This window comes from Gorilla gorilla, chromosome X, assembly GCF_029281585.2.
Source record: "Gorilla gorilla gorilla isolate KB3781 chromosome X, NHGRI_mGorGor1-v2.1_pri, whole genome shotgun sequence".
NCBI classification, from domain to species: domain Eukaryota; kingdom Metazoa; phylum Chordata; class Mammalia; order Primates; family Hominidae; genus Gorilla; species Gorilla gorilla.
The window spans coordinates 47,292,600-47,299,655 of NC_073247.2; positions in this window are offsets into that span (position 1 = coordinate 47,292,600).

Genomic DNA, 7,056 nt, shown 5'->3' on the forward strand with positions numbered 1-7,056 from the left:
CCATGCACCATTGCAACTCCTGCTGAGACTTTATCTAGGCTGGCTATTTCATCCACTCATACACTTTCTACTTATTACTTTCCTAGGTTGGCTGCACCCTGTACCAGTGCACCTCTTAGTATATCCTACTCTAGACTGACTTAACCTTTAACTATATACTACCTGCAAGATTTGCTCTATAATGAATGGTCCCTCCTCCAATATATTTCCTGCACGTCCTCATCTAGCCCTAGTGATTTCACTCCTGCATTTCTTGCCAGATCATCCCATAGGCTGAATATACCTTTCACCCATGAAAGACCTGCCAAGTGTCCTCTAGGTTGAATTCTTCATCCTCTCATGCCCGTTCTGCCAGGTCCTGCCTTAGGTTGTATGCTCCCTCCAACCACACACTTCTTGCTGATTCTCGTCAGGCTGTTTCCAACTTACATAATATAAATTCTACTGTTTCCTTCCCTAGGCTGCCTATATCCTCCAAACATGCACCTCCTGCTATTCTCTCTTAGGTTAGATGCCCCAAACAATTAGGCATGCCCTGAATATTTCTCACCTTGGGATGGAAGCTCCCTAAAACCATACCCTTCCTACCATATCCTCTCACAGGCAATCTGCACATTCCACCCCTTCACACCCCTATCAAATCTTACCTCTGGATGCTCCCTCTACCAGTGGATTTTCTACCGTGACTTCCCCTGATTTGGTCATTTCCCCAACCACGATGCTCCTGCTGAATGCTCCACTGGCTAATGCTCCCATTCCCAATGCACTTCCTTCCAGGTCCTCTGCTAAGCTAACTGCAACCTGCATCCATACACCTCCTACTATTTCTCCTCCTAAGATGGCTGCATTCTTAATTCTTGCACTACCTTTTTGGTCCTCCTTTTGGCTGACTTTAACTGCATTCCTGAAGATCCTCCCATGTCCTCCCCTAGGCTGGTTACACCCTGCAACTGTGCACCTCCTGCCATATCTTCCCCTGGGTAGGTAGTACCTTCCACCTTTGCACTTCCTCTGAGTTTTGCCCTAGGCTGGCTGCACCCCACACCCATGCAGCCATTATCAGAGGCTTCTTTAGATAGACTCTACTATCTACTCAAGTACCTTTTACTGAGACTTCATGTGATAGTTAACTTTAATGTCACTTTGACTGGGCTAAGGAATTCCCATATTAAAACTTACTTCTGGGTGTGTCTGCGAGGTTTTGAGATGAATATCTGAGTCAATGGGCTCAGTAAAGCAGATTGCCCTTCTCAATGTGGTTGGCCATCATCCAATCCATTGAAGACCCAAATAGAATTGATAGATTGAAGAAGGAGCAATTTGTCCCTTTTCTTCCTGCCTCACTGCTCAAGCTGGAACATTTCACCTCATCTTTTCCTGTGCTCAGGCTGGGATTTACACCATTTGCTCTTCTACTTCTCAGGCCTTTGAACTTGGATTAAAATATGCCATTGGCTTTCCTGGGTTTCTAGTTTGCTGATGGCAGACCATAGGACTCCACAGCTTCCATAATGACATAAGCCAATTTCTCATAATAAATCTCTCTCCATACACACACAGCATCACCACCACCACCACCACCACACACACACACACACACACACACACACACACACACACATATACACAGAGAGAGAGAGAGAGAGAAATAAGTTTGTGGGAAAAAATGAAATTAGAAGATAAAAATTCTAAAAATGTACTATATTACTTGTCTTAAGGTCCATCAAGTTCAAGACACCTTTTTAAACAATGATACCACTCATATAGTTCATCCCTAAAGAACAGAGGTTCCAGGAAATTTAATCATGTCAATGCAGTCTTTTTTATGGTTAACTAAAGTAAAATCTTTAAAGTTTTTTTTTAAGATAAGAAAACAAAAAGAAGCCAGAAAGAGCCAAATTAGGACTGTAAGGTGGATACTTTATAATTTCCCATCAAAACTCACAAAAATTGCTCTTATTTGTGTAAGAAGAACGAGCAAGAGCATTGTCGTTGTGATGGTTAATATTGAGTGTCAACTTGATTGGATGAAGGGTGCAAGGTATTGTTCCTGGGTGTGTCTGTGAGGGTGTTGCAAAGGAGATTAAAATTTGAATCAGTGAACTGGGAGAGGCAGACCCACACTCAGTCTGGATGGGCAACATCTAATCAACTGCCAGCATGGCCAGAACAAAGCAGGCAGGAGAAGATGGAAGAGCAGACTTGCTGAGTCTTTCAGCCTTCATCTTTCTCCGACGCTGGATGCTTCCTGCCCTCGAACATCAGACTCCTAGTTCTTCAGCTTTTGGACTCTTGGACTCACACCAGTGGTTTGTCAGGGGCTCTTGGGCCTTTGGCCACAAACTGAAGGCTGCACTGTTGGCTTCCCTACTTTTGAGGTTTTGGGACTCGGACTGATCCACTACTGGCTTTCTTGCTCCTCAACTTGCAGATGGCCTATAGTGGGACTTTATCTTGTGATCGTGTGAGTCAATTCTCCTTAATAAATTCCCTCTCATATATATATATATCCTATTAGTTCTGTCCATCTAGAGAACCCTGACTAATACAGTCATGATGGAGAAGGACTCTCTGGTGAAGCTTTCTCAGGCATTTTTCTGCTAAAGCTTTGGCTAACATTCTCAGAGCACTCCCATAATATGCAAATGTTATTATTCTTTGGCTTTCCAGAAAGTCAACATAGAAAATGCTTTCAGCATCCCAGAAAACTGTTGTAATGACCTTTGCTCTTAACTGGTCCACTTTTGCTTTGACTGGACCATTTTCACTTCTTAGTAGCCATTGCTTTAATTGGCTTTGTCTTCAGGATCATACTGGTAAAGCCAAGTTTAATCTCTTGTAAACATTCTTGGAAGAAATGCTTCAGGATCTTGATCCCATTTGTTTAAAATTTCCACTGAAACATTTGCTCCTGTCGGCAGCTGATCTGAGCACAATGGCTTTAGTACCCATTGAGTGGAAAGTTTGCTCAACTTTATTTTTCAGTCATAATTGTGTAAACTGAACTAATTGAGATGTCTATGGTGTTTGACTACTGTTAATGTGGTTAATCGTGAGTCCTCTTCAATTAGGGCATGAACAAGATTAATTTTTTCCTTGAAAATTGATGCAGATCATCTGCTGCTATGAGCTTCGTCTTCAACATCATCTTGTCTCTTCTTCTTCTTAAAACTAGCTATCCATCTGTAAACTGCTGATATTTGGGGACATTGTTTACATTTTGTGAAGCATCAGTGATTTCACCATGCTTCCACTCCTGCTTCAACATAAATTTGATGTTTGTTTTTCCTTTAATTTTAGCAGAATTCATGTTGTTCTCTGGTAGGGGCCCTTTTCACACTGATGCCTTATCCTTCTTAGTACCTCAAGCCAGATCTTGTTCAGACATGTTACAACAAAGTAGTGTGAATTTATTTTGGTGCAAAAAATGTTTGCATTTTTCCATATTTCATACTTTCCATGAACTTTGTGAAGATCCCTCATAAATATATATATATGTTCTGCTTCTCTGCAGAACCCAGGATAATATACCTCTCACTGCTTCCTAATCACATGCAAATGCTGAAAGATCCTCTCCTGAGCTGGCTGTATACTCCAATTTTACAAATCCACCAGAATCCCCCATAATCTGCCTTTTGATCCCTTATACTGGATGATCCTTCCAACTACAAACCTAGTGCCTTGTCCTTACCTAAGCTACATGTTTGTTTTACCATGCACCCTTGCCGAATCTTGCCAAATCTTCTACTGTGCTGGGTGTAATTTCCCCTGAAATCACTCCTGGGTCCTGTCCTAGGCTGGATGCATTTTCATGCCCATGTAGTTCCTCCACCGATGCAATTCATTTCAGGTCCTCTCCTACCCAGCATGTACCCTCCTGAAGGGTCCTAATTTAGGATCAATGCTCCTTCCAACCATGCATGCCCTCCAAGTTTTCCACTAGGAAGCCTGCAATCTCTTCTCATGCAAATCTCCCTGAACCTTTCTCCAGTCTTGTTTCTCCCTCCTTACACATTCCTACTTTAGAAACCTCTTTTAGGAAGGATTCTAGCTTCATCCATGCAGATCCTGTTGGTTTCTACCTTTGGTTGGCAGAAACATACACACAGGTACTGCATGATACTTACTCGACTATGCTGGATGTATTCTCAACAGCTGCGTGGCCCTGCATTCTTCACCTATGCACCTCCAACACCATCCTCCATTATTTGCGATGCACTCTGGAGCCACGTAACACGTGATACATCTACTCTGGGATTAATGTTTCCTCCTTGCATGCATCTTCTGCCACATTCTGCACTAGGCTTGATGCTGTCTCCACCCATGCAACTATTTTTGCAATCTTCTAGGCTGACTCCGCTTTGCAGTGATGAATCTGGTGACATATTTTTCATGTCTGGCAGCACCTTCCACCCATGCACCTCTTTCCTATGTCCACCCATAGGTTAGTTGCATCTTTCACCAATGCACCTCCTACCTATCCTCCAATAGTCTGACAACAGCCTCTGTCTATACATTTCCTGATGAGTTCTCCCTTAGGCAGGATACTCCTTCTACACATACAATTTCTCCCAAGTCCTGCTCTAGAATAGTTGTCACTTCCACACATGAACTGCCTGTCTTATATTCCAATAAGCTAGGTGTTACCTCCACCCACGAACTAACTACTGGGACCAGCCACTGATTGGATGACCTGTATGCATATAGGTCTCTAACCTAGTTCATTGAACCCATTCCCCTCCTACCATGTCCTTCCTAGGCTTGATCTCCTTTCACTTATACACCTCCTGCCTGGTCATTCTCTAGCCTGACTGTGTCCTGTTTTTGCACATACTAAGAGACTTCCCTTTTTCTATCTTCTCCATATGCACATGCATTTTTGCAATTCCTCCCTGAGGCTATACCTTGCACCAAAACACCTCCAAATATGTCCTCTGATAATGTGACTGCATCCTGCACCCACACATCGTCTGCTATGCTTACTCTAGGCTGAATACTCATTTCAAAATACACTTTCTGCCATCTGCCCTCAGGCAGCGTGCTCCTTATATACATGCACTTCCTTCTGCTTCCTCTCCCAAATTTGCTTAAACCTCCACACATGCACTGACTGCATGCTAGGTACTCTGCTAAGCTAGATGTTCCCTCCACTCATGGACCAACTACAGGGCACTGCCCAAGGTTGGATCTTTCCACCACACATATATGACCTGCAAATGTTTCGACTTAGACTGGAAACTTCCTCAACCATGAGCCATGTAACATGTCCTCCCCTAGACTTGATGCTTCCTCCACTTGTGCACCTCTTATTGGGTCTTCCTCTAATTTGGCTGTATCCTTCACCACTGCACCTCCTGTTGTGATACCCTCCACATGGTTACTCCCTTCATCCATACATTTCCTGACACATCTTACCTGAGACTGGCTGTACCCTACACGGGAGTGCCTCTTAGTATATCCTCTCATACAGGCTGCCTGTACTCTGCATCCACGCAACACCAGCCATATCTACTCTGGGTTGAATGTTCCCTCCTTGCATGTAATTCCTGATGAGTCTCCCCTAGGCTGGAGGCTGCATCCACCCACACTCTTTCTGTCAGGTCATCATCTAGTCTGACTGCAGCTTACAACATACCCACTCTAATGTCTGTCCCTAGAATGGCTGCAACCTCATTCAATTCACCACTAGACTGGTTGCACTCTGTACCTATGCACCCCCTTCCAGTATTCCACTAGGTGGAAAGTTTACTTCTCCCATACAACTCCTGGCAGCACACTTCTAGGCCTGATTTTATGTCTCCCTGTGTACTTCCTGTTGTGTCCTCTCTTAGGTTGCACCCTACACATATGCACCACCTGCTTGGCTTTGTTTAGGTTGAATGCTACCTTCTCCATGTAGCATGCCAGGTCCTGCCCTAGGCTAGACACTTTCTCTATCCATGCACTGCCTAATTAACTGGATTCCTGTATAAGCTGCACTCTGCAACAATGCAGCCACTTTTGTGTCCTTTCCTAGGTATGAAACACAATTTACCTTTACAACTCTTGCCATATCCTCCTTTAAGCTGGCTGCAGGATCAACCTATGCTTCTCTGGGCAAGTCTTCCCCTAGGTTGAATGTATTATGAACCCCCTGCCATATCTTCTTTTAGGAAAAATGCTCCCTCCACCTATACACTTTCTGACAGAACCTCTACTAAGCTGGTTATACTATCTAACTTTGCACCTCCTGCTGAGAACTCAATAGGCTTATTGGTCCCTCCATCCATGCACATTCTACTGGGTGCTCTCCATGTCTGGCTGCAACTTGAACCAATTAATCTTCTAATATATGCTTCCCTAGGCTAGCTTCACCCTGCACCTGTGCATCACTTGCCAAGTCTCTTGTAAAATATATGCTCTCTTTTCCCATCCAACTCCTGCTTTACCTCTTCTAGGACTGGTTTTCTCTACCTATGCAATGTTTGCTGTCCCCTACCCCACCCCTGTAGTTCAGCTGAACGCTGCAACTATATACCACCTGCCTATATACAACTATATACCACCTGCCTAAGTATGTTCTAAGCTGAATGCTACCCCCTCTCATGCATCTCCTGCCTTATTTTGCTTATTCCCCTCCACCCATGGACTTCTTGCCAGAATTATCCAAGGCCACTTGCATCTCATAACCAGGCACCTGCTACTATGTACTAACTATTCTAAGTTAATTTCATCCCCTCCCATGCACTTTCTGCTGGTTTCTCTCCTAGGTTGGCAATGCTATCCATCAATGCACCAATTGCAATATCCCACCCTAGAATGGCTTTAATCTCTATACATAAACTACTTGCTGGGTACTCCACTAAACAACACGTATCCTGCACCCACTAATTATCTGCCATGTTCTCTGCTATGCTGCCTGCACACTCTGCTAACACCGCTTCTCAGGAGACCTGATCTAGTCTATATAATGCACCCAAACATGCACTACCTGCCATGTCCCCTTGTCTTGATGAAACCTCTGCTCATGAACTTTATGAAACAAACTTCTTTTACTATATAACAGAAGGCAGTGGT